We start from the raw sequence: 14478 nt of genomic DNA on the forward strand, positions 1-14478 counted from the left end.
CCTACCTAGGCTTCCTGAACAAACTCTCCATTTCCAATAACCAGTTATGACTATATATTCCTAATTCTATTATTATATTCCTATAATGAATATAATGATTTTTGGTTCCTCCTGTTTATTGCCCACATAAGTACACCAGTGTGCAGTGCCTGGAGACAGTGTCAGGGATACTCTCTTCTTATTATTTCTCTATTGCAATATTCAGTAAAATAATTTTCCTCCTCCCTGAATTCTTCTGCCTTCCCTATGGTTTTGTGGTTTATCTGAACCTGTGGTGGGATAAAAGTAATCTGGAAGTAATTTAATTTATACCATTTATAGAAAAATTGTAAGAATTCCTAAATGGGAAGCTGGCCAGAGAGTCTGGCTTTTTTTTTTTTTTTCTTCCTGTGAAATGCTCTCCTTTGCCTGCTTGCCTTACGCCAGCTTTGAGACAGGTTTTTTTTATGACAGTTCAGCTCAAAAAACAGCGTGTAACAAACAAACCTCTTGACCCCAGTGACAAGAAAACAGCCTAAAATCAATGCCCACATGGGCAGTCTAGCTGTCCCAGAGGCAACAGGACACAGCCCACTGGCTTTTATGCTAAAGTTGTTTTATTGAAGGCTGTGTCCTGACATTCCTTAAGATTTTGCTGAGCTGCATCTGAAATGGGGAGAACACAGACAAGCTGTACAGATGCTATGGGTAATTTAAATGTAATTTGTTTCACACACAACCCAACACAACAAGCTGTCATAATTTAAACATATTTTATTTAAACATAAACAATGGCGATATTTAATTAAGCATAGATATTTACTTTTAAAATATTTGCTTAACCACACCAAACCACTGTCTATAAGCAAACACAATCTACCTTACTTGGCGAGACCAGGGTACAAAATCTGAAGGCAACCTTAATTCATTTTTTTCCAAAGAGCGGATTTATAGGTTGCTTCCATTGTCCTTCAGTTGTGGGCGAGGATTTTGACACGTTTCAGTGCCTGCTGGATGCTTTCTGACAGGGAGGAGAGAAGCATTTATCAAAACTCGTGTGGGCAGCAGCAGAGGGAGGATTCTGCTCCTCTGCTCAGGTGAGACCGCACTTGCCTCCAGCTCTGGGCTCCCAGCAGAGGAAGAACACAGACCTGTTGGAGTGAGCCCAGAGAAGGCAGCGGGATGATCAGGGGGACGGAGAAGCTCTGCTCTGATAAAAGGCTCAGAGAGTTGGGATTGTTCAGCCTGGAAAAGAGAAGGCTTTGGGGTGACCTCATAGTGCCCTTTCAGTACCTGAAGGGAACTTACAGGGAGAATTTACTTACAACAGCATGTAGCTACAGGACCCAGAAGAACTGCTTACCACTAGAGAGCAGGGTTAGATTAGCTATTAGGAATGAATGTCTCCCTGTGAGAGTGCTGAGGCCCTGCCAAAGGGTGCCCAGAGAAGCTGTGGCTGCCCCATCCCCCGAAGTGTCCAAGGCCAGGCTGGACAGAGCTTGAAGGAACCTGCTCTAGTCTAAGGTGTCCCTGCCCGTGGCATGATGGTGGAATGACATGGTCTTTAAGCCCCCTTCCAACCCAAACCATTCTATAATTGTGTCCCAGAGCGAGCACTCCCATGGGGCCGCACAAGACTTCCGCAGCGATGGGAAGCCGGGCCGGGCCGGGCGCGGAGCCGCTCGCCCCGCGCATCCCGCCGGCAGCACGGAGCGGCCCCGGGCTCCCGGCGGGGCTGTCGCTGCCGAGAGCGGCCGCCGTCCCTCCTTCCCTCCCGCCCTCACGCCGTGTCAGCCGTGCGCGCGCACCCGCCCGCCCTCTCGCCGCCGGAATGTGGGCGACGCTGTCCCGGCCCTGAGGCGGCTGCGCGGCCCCGCCGGGCTGGAGGCAGCGGCAGCGCGGGGAAGACGGCCGGGCTGCACCGGTGAGAGAGCGGGACGCTGTCCCGGGCCTGCCCCGCCGGGGCGAGCGGAGCGGAGCGGGTGTCATGAGGGGCGCAGGCGGGGAGGTCGCCGCTCCCGCAGGAGAACGGGAGGGGAGGGAGCCGCTGTGACGGGTGATAGTGCCCGCTGACCTGAGGTGGCTCCTCCGCTGGCCGCGGGCCCCCGGGGCGGCGGGGGCGCGGGGCGATGGTTCCGCCGGTTCGTCTTATTTGGTGTTTGTCTGTGTGCGTGGAGTTCCCTGGGCAGTGGCGCTCCGGGAGGAGAGGAGCTCGAGCGCAGTGCAGGATTTAAAAAATAAAGTTGTTTTCGTGGTCAGGAATGCGAGAGCGCTGTGGAAGCGTTCATCTCCCTGCCTCCTCCGCGGGAAAAGTGAAGTCACTTCCCAAGAGCCCAGACTAGCAAAGTACGGTCCTAAATCTGCCGCCTGCATGCGTCAGTTTCATTCAGTTTCATTCAGTTTCATTCAATTTCATTCAATTTCACCTACGTTATGTTTTGTTTTGGGCTGGTTGTCTTTTTCTTTTCTTTCTTGTTTTGTTTTGTTTTGTTTTTCCCTGGTTTGTTTTATTTCTGGTGGTTTGTTTTATTTTTTAAGCCCTCTTCCACTCTCTCCCGACTTGCAAGCTGGTACAAAATTCTTGTCTTTAGATAAAAGTACTTGGAAACCTGCTGATACCATCTGAAGCAGGGACGGCAGTGAAGGAAATGGACTTGCTGACTGTCCTGGATAAGTTCCTGCAGTGCCGTGTGTACTTTGCTCCTGCTGTCACTCTCTCGAAGCTGTGTTGCTGCGAGTGCTTGGTTTGGTGGTGCTGTGAATAAGGAATATCCTACCACATTTCACAGCTGTGTGCGTGTGTGTATCCATCCATCGTGTGCCGGAGAGGGGGAAAAAGATTCAAAATGACAGCTCTTCTTTAAAACAGAGAAAAAAAAAATCTAGTGACAATTAGGAAGTAATTTGCTTATTAGGTAAGCATCGCTTGTCTCTCTCACTGTCGAGCTCTAGTCTCACAACCACGTTGTTTTTCAGCTAAAACTTTCAGAAGGGCAGGTGTGCTTTCAGTTTCCAGAGAGATGTCTTGTTGATGGTACAGGCAACGTTTTATTCTTCCTTTAAGTGCAGAAAAAGTGCTGTGGCTTTATTTAACCAAACCTCTACGATATAGGCCAAATCCTGACTGCCTGTCAGACCGACCTGGCTCCAGATTGTATGAAGGTTTACTGGGCATGTAAGGTTGGTTCTGCAAATTATGCCTCTGCCTAGATTTTAAGAGGGATTGTAGATAACTCTGTTTATGTGGGTTAGATGGTTATAATTACATGATTAATAACTTACTTTGTAGTTGAAACTTGAAAAGACTGCAAATACAGTTACAGTAAGCACAAATTGACTCCAGTGTTGTAAGAATGCTGCCAGTGAGTGTCCAGAGGGGAGCCAGCACCAGCTGATGAGCCCCAGAACTCAGTGAGTGACAGAGCCTTCCACTACTTCCTTCTGTTTTAGGCAGCCGTAGAAAATCATGCTGGGTTAGTTTTGTTGTATTTATTTGATTTTTTTTAAATAACTGCTTTTTTCCAAAAGCATTCTGGAGCTCTGAACAGCATGGCTGTACATATGAGAACTGTAAAAATTACTCTGCAGTGTTTGCTTTAAAATGGTTACATTGAAATGTATTGCTTTGTTAAAAAGCATTCAGTTCTTTAAAAAGTGATTCACAGATTAAGTTGTGGTGGTGTTAGTAAGGGGATTGCAAAAAGTTCAAGTTTATAATGTGGCTCGTGTGTGTTCCTGGTGTACTCCCTAGCATTTCAAGACAGTCTGTGTTGTGGCTGCTCCTTCTCTTCTCTCATCAAAGGGACTTCCACAGTCAGGAAGTGAGTAAAAAGAACTAATCTGGTTAAAAATATGTACTTCTATTTCTTCTTTTTTTTTTTGTTCCCTGAGGTACTCTGATTACAACAACTTCCTGACCCAGCTCGCATGCCCGGCCATGTGGACATTGGCTTAGTCCAGAGGAGGAAGTTGAGTGTTGGTGGGGGAGAGGGTGGAACAGTCTCAGGTGTTGTGATGCTCCTCAGCTGGGACCTGGCTTTGTGGTCAGTGAGTTAATGGCAGAAGCCAGTGCTGCTAGGAGAAGCTACGTTGTGGGTTTGATTGACTTGTGGTGAAAGTAGCAATGATAGTAAGAGTAGTGGCTCTTTTTTTTTTCTGCCAGTACTGTCTTAGATTGATTATGAAGCCATGGTGTAATTTTATTGACTTTTGACAACATTAAATGGACTCAAGAGCCAGCTCTGTGTCTGTGTTCTTCCATGGGCCCACAGAAGTTGCTGTGGTTTTCTTCTTCTCTCTCCTTTGTTAATCTGTTCTGCTCTCTGAACTTTTTGGTGAGTTCTTAATTTCAGGGAGTGATCTCGGTATTGTTAGGGGTTTTTGTAAATTTATTCAGCTCTAATTTAAAAATAATTAGTTGTATATTGCTATTACCTCTGCTGTAATAGGAAGGCTATTTCAAACCTGACTGACCTTAGTAATTACACACTTTCTGATTTCTAGTCTAGATTAATTTGTCATGGGATTATACTCATTTTATGCACCCCATGGACTAATGGGTTTTATTTGCACTCTTGATCTTGGTATCAAAAAAAAAAAAAAAGCACTTTTAACAAAGAGGATGCAAAAATGTGTGGAAATACACCATGGAAGGTTTGTTTGCTCTTTGGGCCACCAGCTACACTAATCATTCCTGTAATAATTCTCAACTTCTCCCCATGAATTTTAATCTTGACCTATTAAGTGAGAATTAAAATGCACCTTTCAGGCATTAACATTGAGCTTCCTGAATGTGTCCTTTTAGTGAAGGTTAAGTTGTTTTCAAGTATATTGTGATAAGATGTGTTTTTTGAAATTCATACCTTTGGCAGTTTGTTCCAGTCTCAGTCTTACTCTGTTATACTGGTACAGCTGTTGAAGGAGCCATTATTGTAATCTGGATTGGTGAAGGCATTCTTTGTTCTTTGATGGAGTCCTAGTTCATAAAAAAGACTTGACATGTTTGAAAATTATTTATTTCACCTTTTTCCTGTATTCTTAACTTTAAAGAGAAACAAAACCAGTGTGTAGATTATTCGAAAACCTCTGTGGATTTTAAGGTGTTTATTTAAATTTGCTGTCAGGAGTGTTCCCAGAGGGGACTTTGTGATGCTGACAAACTAGTTTGTTGGGTGTTACTGTTTGTAAACAGAACATAAATACATAAAAGGGGTACCAAAATCTGCTTAGTAAAATAGATTGCTCTGAAAGGTGAGTAAGGCCCTTGTGGAACACATGTTAGATTGCTTCTTTCATGGAATATTTCTTACTCTTCGGAAAGAATAGCAGAAGTATCTTTCTAATTTTTTGTAAGTGGTCAGAGGGAAAAAGTAGCTTTTGCCACAATGAGATGGGTCACAGCCATCTGCTTTCCTACTCTTGTCATCCCTGTATCATGAGCCAGAATATTGAAGGTGTGAGTTTTTTTAGATCAATTAAGCTTAAAAGTGCAAAATTTTTCTGATGCTGAAAACATGTTCCCTGTTTGTGGTGGAAGCACAGCAGTACAAAGGGAAGGAGTTCTAAGGGCAAGAAGATAAGAGATATATACATTTCTCTGTACAACACTGGATGTAGGCTTACTGTATGTAGAGGAGAACTGGAATTTTGAAACACATGATTGAAAGTAATAAACCTGATGCAAAACCTGCTGAAGGAAAGTTTCTAATATAGAATAATTGGCAGGTCAAATAGTAAATTCTTAAGACAGAGTCATTTATGTTGGAAGGGGCTTCTGGAGGTCATCTAATCCAGCTCCCTGCATATGTTAAAGTAGGAATAATTTAGATAAGATTGTTCCAGCCTTTTACACCTTTCTGGGCAATCTATTTCCACATTTGACTGCACTCAGTGATTTTATCTTTCCTCCCTCCCTTTAAGGTAGTTGAAATTTACTTTCCAACTTATGTCTGTTGCCTCTTAACATGTCAGTGTCCATCATCCAGAAGAGTCCAGTTCTCTCTTCTGCAGCCTTTCATTAGAGAGCTGACAGCAATAAGGATTCTTTAGAGCTCTTTTCCTGACCAGATTGTGCAAACTCAGTTCCATCAGCCTCTCACTGTACGCCATGTGCTCCTGCCACCTGGCCAGCTTGGCCCCTGGACGTGCTCCAGAGTGTCTGTGTGAGTCCTGCCCCAGGAGCCCAAACCTGGCTGCACTGCAGACACGGCCTCACAGGTGCTCCACAGAGGGGACTGATCCTTCCCTGGACCTGCTGCCTTCGACTCCTGCATCCAGCCCATGCTGTGCTCAGCTGCCTTTGCTATGGGCATGTACTGGTGACTTGTTTTCAAAATTTTGTCTGATGGGATCTTCAAATACTTCTCTGAAAAAGTGAGTCTGTACCTAGTTCGTGTTCAGTCTGTCTTGTCACAGGAGGTTGTTCTGCCACTGGTATGGGACCCAGCACTTGTCTTCATGGAACTTCTCAAGGTCTTTCTGGTGCCTTTCTTCAGCCTGTCCTGGTCTGAGTGGAGCTGACCACTCCCACTTTGGTGTCATTGAGGATGCAGCCTGTCCCACCATCTAGATGATTCCTAGAGCCATTGGGTGGTACTGCTGGTTTCATCCAGGTGATCCCTAGGGCATGCCACTGCAGCTGCTTGGATGGAGCTTGGTACAGCTGTGGCTGTTCTTTCAGCTCAGCAGTCCAGGCAAATTCCCAAACACTTCATTGCTCACTTACCCCATGCCTGTCTCACCAGTTTGGCTGTAGGGATGCTGTGGGAGACTTGTTAATGGCCTTCTGTGTTCTGTGCTCTTCCATCATCTGCTAAGCCAGTCATCTCCTTGCAGTAAGCTCTTGTGTCCTTCAGGCATCAGTTGTTCTTGGTAAATCCATGCTAGCTATTCCCTGTCATCTTCCTGTGCTCCTTGAGCGGAGTGATGCCTTCCAGGAGGATTTGCCCTATAATCCTCTCATGGACTTAGGTTAGGCTGGCTGATCTGTGGTTGCCTGGATCCTCCTCCTTGCTCTTGAAATTGGTTGTGATATTTGGCTTTTTTCTGGTCAGAAGGAGCCTCTCACAGTCTCATGGCCTTTTTAAAAGTGGTAGAGTATTATATCTCAGCTACACTGACTAGCTCCCTCAGGATTCTTAGATATAGCCCATCTGGTTACATAGGTTGTATGTTTCTAGTTTCCTGAAGTGCTTCCAAACTTCATCTTTCTGGAGGGGACTTCTCACTCCAGCAGACTGCTACTGGGCTCAGGGGTCTGCAAGGCTTCTGAATGGACCTTACCAGTGAAAACTGGGGCAAAAAAGCTACATGTATGTTATCCTTTTCCATGTACTTTGTTAACAGGTGACTTATTCCAATGAGCTCAGGGAGCACTTCTTCCTTACCTTTTCTTCTGCTGCCAGTGTTGATTTTTCCTAATGCCATCCTACAGCCTGTGTCTTTGGGCTGCTCTTGGGTAGCTTCTCCAGCATCTGCCTGCTGGGTGCTTGTGAAGCAGAGATCAAAACTTTTGTATCTGTAAATATGTAAAACTTTGAAATTAGTTGAAGTGTTGGTTAATGAATGATTCTAGCTTCAGCTTGTTGTGGTTGAATGGGAGATTTTAGTTCCTCCTGAACAAGCAGCGAGCAGTATCAAACTCTTGTATGGGGTAAGCCCTGCTTGAGATGTAGAGTGCAATTTGTACCAAGGAGACAAAGCAATGAGAAAAATGATCCACATAATTTATTTTTTTTTAATTAATTTTCTTCCCCCATCACTAAAATAACTAACTCAACATAGAAATTTACAGCTTCAGTGTATGCCCTTCCCCTTTCATTGAAAAGATGTTAATATTTAACAGCAAGATGGGTGGATAAATACTTGATGCCATCTGTACATAAATGCTTCCAGTTGGAATTAATTTAATTATTTTCTGTTGATGCATGAATCCATTTGAGAAATCATTGGGATAAACTAAAATTTTGGAAATTGAAGCATTTTTTATTCAAGACAAATAAGGAAATGAGTTCTTGAGTTACAATCTGTGTAGACAGGCAGTCTGAAATGAAGTTCTTCATTAGTTTAAACCCTCTGCAGGTGCTTGATGTATCCTACAGTTTCCTGACTGCTGTAAGTGTGATTTGTGCTGATGTTCTGGTGATTCAGTGGCATCCAGGTTCAGCCTTGGGTATGTCAGTTACTGGTCTGGCTGCTCTGTCCACATAGGGCTTTGGTATCTGTGTGGACTAGAAATACCCTTTTTAGCATGGTTGGGAGTTCTGAGGTGGTTTCTGCTATAGTAGAAAGATTTTGGAGTTACACTTCGATGCAAAACAGTGCACATTAACTGTGGTAATTAATGGTAAAATTATAATCTGCACATTTGCCTTCATATGTGATCTTTCATTTTACATTAGGCAACTGGCACACTCTTAAATAGTAAACCTAATTACTAATAATAGTGGACAGCTTCCTGTCTTAATTGCTCAAATTCCTGGTATCTCCCACGTGATTTCTAACTGGAGAAGAAAAGGTAAAAGGGCAGAGAAAAGGAAAGGGAAAGGTGTTTTTAAGAAACAGTAAACTGTCAGAACAGGATTTCAGCCAGTGAGTGAATCTAAGAGTGGATCTTGAAGGCCATTTGCTTAATGGCTTAGTGAGGTTTCCATGTCACTCTTGGGCTTAGAAGTGAAATAAGTTGGTTGCTATCATACAGTGTATCAGTGACACAGGTGGGGAATCAAATCGGTGTGAATGTGGCTGACAACCAAGTCCCTTCTCAGCACGTGCTATAAAACTTGTGTAGTGTTAATTTTTTTGATGAAAGGAATCAGTTTTGAGTAACCAGTCATGACCAATCCGTGGTCTTCTCCTGCAGGTCAGTAAATAAACACGGCTCTCAGAACGTCTCTTACATTTGGTGTGTGTATTTATTTATTTATTCTTTAATCTACAAAACCTCTGTGTGTTGTATTGCAAGGTGTGATGGTACAAGTTTCCAGAAGACAATTACTTAGTAATTATGAGATAGTCTTGAGCTTACGCTTCTTGTCAGTGGTAAGTGATGCTTAAACCTCTGACTTTCACGGCGTTGAGCTAAGTTAGGTAGCTGTGCTTTCAGTTCAAGTGTTGCTGACCTTTCTGATAAGGTCATGTCTCTTGTATGTACCTCAAGTCACATAGCCAGATTTTTTGGGGGTGGACAGCAAGTTGCAGATGCTGACCTGTTGCAGTTGTCCATGCATATGACTTAATTTTTTGTTTTGGAAGGAAAAAGAATGGGAGTTGAGGCTTTGTCCAAGAATCTTATTCAAAGAATTGACTTTTAGCATAAACTAATTGTATGATTAGTTTTGATAATCTTTGCTACTGTTTAGGGAAATGGATCCTGTTCTGGTGAATTGGTTTTTGTTTTAACCAGAAATGAATTTCCTCCTCTGTCCCCTACAATGTTTATTTGAGAAGTAGTTAACATTTGAATGCTTTGCTTTTCTGTTGAGTACAATTACTCAGGAGGTGTTAGAGCTTCACAGTGGTGTAGGAGTGGCATGTTTCCAGGTGGGTTTGAATGTTTTGGTTATAAATTCTGTAGCAATCTGCCTTTTCTGAAGTTCCTTCAGTGGAAAACAGTTTAAAGAAGATCAGTTTAAATATTTTGACTTGATTACTGCACTTTGCAGAGGTCTGGTGTCTTGTTATCCTCTATTTCAGCATAGTAAGTAAGAGAGTTCTAATTTGTACTTCTATTGTCTATGCAAAATGTTACTGTTTTTTCTAAAATTTGTCAGAATTATTTTGGTGAGATCCACAGATCTATTGCAGTACATAAATTTGTAAAAAATACAAATACCTATTTGTATTTTTAACAAATACATTACAGTTTTAAAAGTGTGTCTGTGTTACTTTTCTCTTTGTTTTCTAACTCTTTATTCTTGTCCCAAGATGTTAATTAAGGGCAAAGGCTGTAATGTGCCTTTTCAGTGCTCAGGCATCTGCAGGCAAATCAGTGTGAAAATAAAATGCAAATATTCTTAGTCTAGTGCTTTGTCTCTTCCTCTGTGTATTTAGATACAAAATACAAGGTCCAGAATTTTAATTTAGAAGTTGGTGGAGAAATTTAAAAGCTGGCTAAAATTTGAAAATAATTAATTTTTCTTTGTATTTAAATAAGATACTGGTGTATTTTCCTTTATTAAGTGTTCGAATGCTGCAAGCTGGTATTTTTTTCCTTAGAAGCTTGGAGTTTTTTAAGTTAGCTATTACTGAGAAACAAATACTAGATTGTATGATTTAGACTGACTAACCTGAAATGCATGTGGCAGGAAATGGATTTTTTTTTTTCATTCTGTAAACCCTTCATTTTATTTTGTTCCACTGGTGTATACTTTCATTATTTCCTGTTATTTTGAAGAGAACTCTCAAATAGCTGCTTGGTGGCAGTGCTGCATGGCTGCCCCCAGGGCTGGCTGCTGAGTTTGGTGTGAGTTCTGTGCGTTGTTGTGCTCACTTGGGTGCTTGGTAGTGAAGTGTGATTTAGCAGACAAGGTAGGAAGATTTGCAGCTTTTTTTAAGGCCATTTTCCACCTACTGCATCTTCCAGATACTGCTGAAATCTGGGTAGTTTTTCAGAACTTCTGCTTGAACTTAAGTGTTTGTGAGCACAGGAGTGCAAAACAGCAGTGAAGTCAATTTGAGAACTTTTTGTGTGTGCCAGCAGTTGTTTTTGGGGTAAAACTTCAGCTGGAACTTGGGTCAGGCAGTCTGGTGACATTGGTCCCTTCTGTTTATGTAGACAGTTTGTTTTTGCTCATAGAGGTACACTCAAACCATAAGAGGTGTTTTTTACCCTGCCATGCTTTTAACAATTAGGACAAATAATTGTTAAAAATCAGTGTTGGCAGTATAAACTCGCAAGAAGTCAGGAACTGATAACTAGAATTATTCTTGGACATAACTGTTAAACAATTCTGAGGAAACGAGTAAGGAATGAAAGTCAGCAACTGATTTTTACATTGTTTTGAAGGTTAACTCTTACTGTTTATTCCTATTAGATGTGGATAAAATCTGTGAGGGGAGAGGGGAAATGAGTTGATCAAAATGTCCAAGAACATATTTTGTCGAGTTTCAAAACAGTAATGTGAAGTTGGAAGTTATCCACAGTTATTTGGAGTGATAATTTGCTTTTGAGCCTTGTAGCTTCCCATTTCTGATTCTTCTTTTCTTGCATCTTATAGAGACATCAGTAAGTCAGACTGAACATAAAGGTGTCAGACTGAAGTGTGGTTTAGAATCGAGCTTTTGATGGTAGCCAGAGAAATCAAAGGGTATAATAATCCCAATTCAAGTGATCATTGTTCCAGCAGTCTCTCCCAGTTTCTCTCTGTAGCCTTTGTGATTCTGTTTTTTGTTATTTCTGGCAGTAGTTGAGCTCCAGGGGTCTCACTGGGGAGTGTGGAAAGAGCAGGTGAGTTATTGTGTACATTGCCCAGGAAATTCATGTGAGGTGTCACAGCACTTCTACATTTGCACAGTGCAGTTTGTTATCATTGCTTTTGCTGAGCCTTCTGAGCACCTGACGAGTGACTTTGCACAGAGTTGGCTCTGACTTGGATGAAGGGTGGGATGCTGGTGCTTTTGTAGATCACACTTCATATTTAGGTTTGTGTAGGCACACAGTTTGTGGTCATTGGGAGCGGGGCTGTGGCCCAGCCTCATCCCCAGTGGGTGCAGCTGTGAGCGGCACTGACAGCAATGAGCCCTGGAGTGCCCAGGGGCACTGAGCAGCCACCAAAGGGAGCAGAGGGCATCAACATGAGGGGATAAAACGTTGGGATAAAGAACGGGGCAGATGCAGCCTCGTGAGGTGGTGTGGTGCTCTGTATGGGCTGAAGCTCTCTGCTGTTGTATGGTGATACTCTGTGTATCCTGGCCATCCTGACTGCAACATGTGCTGTGACAGGTTTGGATTCCTTGCACTGAACATGCTTTACTTATTCCTTGGGTTTGTTCCTGGCAGGGCAGCACTGCCCCCTCTGGCTCTGAGGCTGATTGAGACTCTGCCTTTGGTAGTTGCTATTTCTTAACTGTGTGTTTGACCTTTCAGTAGATTGTCCTTAACTTAAGGGAGATGGGCAGGATGCTGAAAGCAAGGTTGTGGAAAAGATAGGTTTAAATAACCACTTCTTAGAGCATGGCCTTTTTGTTTGACCACTTTACCTTTCTGTGATTTTTTTTTACTTTTAGATTGGCTGCCTGTAACTGTTTGTTTCCTTAAGTAAAAATATTTTGTAGAAGTATTCAGTACGTAAACATGGATAGTAAGTTTTCTTGTCTACATTTAATGGACATCATGCATCATTTATGTTGAAACTGATGGTACAGTCTGGTAATATTTGGGAAGTTCTCTGAGAGACTCTGATTAAGAAAAAAAAGGCATAGTGAACACAGATTTTTGGCTTCTCATGTCTTCTTTTATGCAGTCAAGTGAATTTATCAAACTAGAAATTTGATGAAACACATAAAATCTAAACTGTTCTGGGTAGCCAGCCTCATCAGATGGTCCTGGGTTTTTTCATGATTATTGGCTAATGTGAGACAAGAAAATTACACCAAGAAAATTAATGACTTTTGCTGTATTTTTGCAAGATTTTTTGCTGTTATTTATTCCCAGAATGCATCTTACAAACCTCGAGGTAATAATTGTCATAACTTCCAATTCTGCCTTGGAGGAACAAGGATTTTACTAGCCCTGGAGGCGGTCGGTGCAGGGCAGTGGATCAGGATTTCTGGTGGGTTTCAGTGACATGGTGACACAGGATAAGGTACTTGTTTGGCACAGAAGAGGACTGGCGCCTGGGATCACTGCTGCCTTGTCTCATACTGCTCTTCCATATGGGCTCTTTTGCTCTACATCATGTAATTATTTCTGGACATAGCAGCATGTGAAGAAAATTCCTGGTTGAAATACTCAATTTATTTAATGGACAGAGGTTGTTGCAGTGACTGCATTAGACCCAGACTGTTATTTTCACAGTTAGGGAATAAACCATTGAATAATCTCCTTAAAAGAGGGATTGCATTATGCTGATGCTTTCATCTGGAATATAGGTCATTATATTTTTGAGTGGTGATACAGTTTGGTAACTTGGCTGGTCGTTGATTTCAATTTGAATGCTGCCTGCAAGCATCATGTAGCAATGACAAAAAAAGCAACTTGGGTTTGCCAAATGCCAGCTCTGAAAAAATGCATACTCTTACTTGCTACTTTATATTTTCCAAAGTTAAAAAATCAATTACTGGCTGCAGAAATTAAAGTGTTTGTTTTCAGTTGGTGTCAGGGAAACAGTGTGAAAGTGTACTAGAGTTACTTTATCCTTGAGGCAGAATGAGCTACTGCTTAAATGAGCAAACGTGTTTGCCAGAACTTGGTGTATAAAGTGTAGTTTGTTGATTTATTTTTGTTTTATACACATAAAGACTGGTAACATCCCTGTAGAGTGGCAGAACACTTACCTGTTATACTCTCTGGAGGGGAATAAATACAGAGAAAAGTTTTTCTCTTTAGTGGCTGAAAATAAAATATATTTCCTTAGGTTGGTTAAACACTAATTGGATGAGCTAATATCAGCTATACTTTGAAGCATGAATCAGTCTGTGGCAGGAAGAGGCAAGTGTGCTTGTCTTCTCTGTTCTCCTACTGATGTCTCTTCTGTGTGTGGACAAATCTTAGGCCTGAAAAATTTATTAAAGTTGTTCAAAAGAATCCCACCTACCTTGTTTTTAACGTTGTTTTGTTTGAGGTGTAGCTTGTCACCCATGACTCCTGCTTGCTCAAATTGTACAAGTAAACAGAAGGAAGCCCCCTGTTTGCTGGGAGGCTGCCTTTGTAGCCAGCAGCTTTCCTGACATGCTTCCACTTACCTGGCATTTTATATAAAGTTCATGATGCTTCTGCCACCCAATATGTACGTTTTAGGGGTTGAGATCAGTGGTTTGCTTTTTCGGTTTGCCTTGCTTGAGTCATGCTCCAGCTCAATACCAACCATATGCCCACCATTCCTCTGGGAATGGTTCTTCACCTCTGTGGTTTTAGCTTTAAGCTGAATAAAAGCAGTATTTTTTCCCTCAAGCAACTCCATGTTGTGACTGTGTAATATTTAAGTGGTTCAGTGGGTTGTGTGTAACACAGAGATTCAAGTCAGGAAAGCTGGTTCTCTCCTTTCCACTAAATGTCTCAGTATTCTCACTGAGGTGTGTTTGACAAGTGCTGCTTACCATTTATTTGAGGAGATGCAGATGTATTATGTTTTTGAAGGAGAACAGATATTTTCTTGTTTGTGTAGCTCTCTCTCGATTCTGTTTTCCTTAAATTGCTCTTCTTTGGCTATGACATTGATTTTGGCTATTGAAGTGTAAAAGGATCTGGAAAAACCTCTGTATCTAGGCACCCAGTACAACAATTCCAAACAGTTTGCCATCACGAACAGACTAATTATTTGCTGTTGGCGACATAGTGGG

At 42.2% G+C, this 14478-nt stretch overlaps 1 protein-coding gene across 2 annotated transcripts in view; it reads left to right on the forward strand.

The window, feature by feature from the left end:
• Positions 1-1794: 1794 nt before the first annotated feature.
• Positions 1795-14478, forward strand: part of RABGAP1L (RAB GTPase activating protein 1 like) — a 219036-nt gene continuing 206352 nt past the window's right edge. For both annotated transcript variants that reach the window (XM_041420094.1, XM_041420095.1), the window contains exon 1: positions 1795-1903. The gene's annotated coding sequence lies outside the window, so the exon portion shown is untranslated. The remainder of the gene's footprint in view (positions 1904-14478) is intronic.

This window comes from Onychostruthus taczanowskii, unplaced genomic scaffold, assembly GCF_017590055.1.
Source record: "Onychostruthus taczanowskii isolate IOZ18803 unplaced genomic scaffold, ASM1759005v1 scaffold63, whole genome shotgun sequence".
NCBI classification, from domain to species: Eukaryota; Metazoa; Chordata; class Aves; order Passeriformes; family Passeridae; genus Onychostruthus; species Onychostruthus taczanowskii.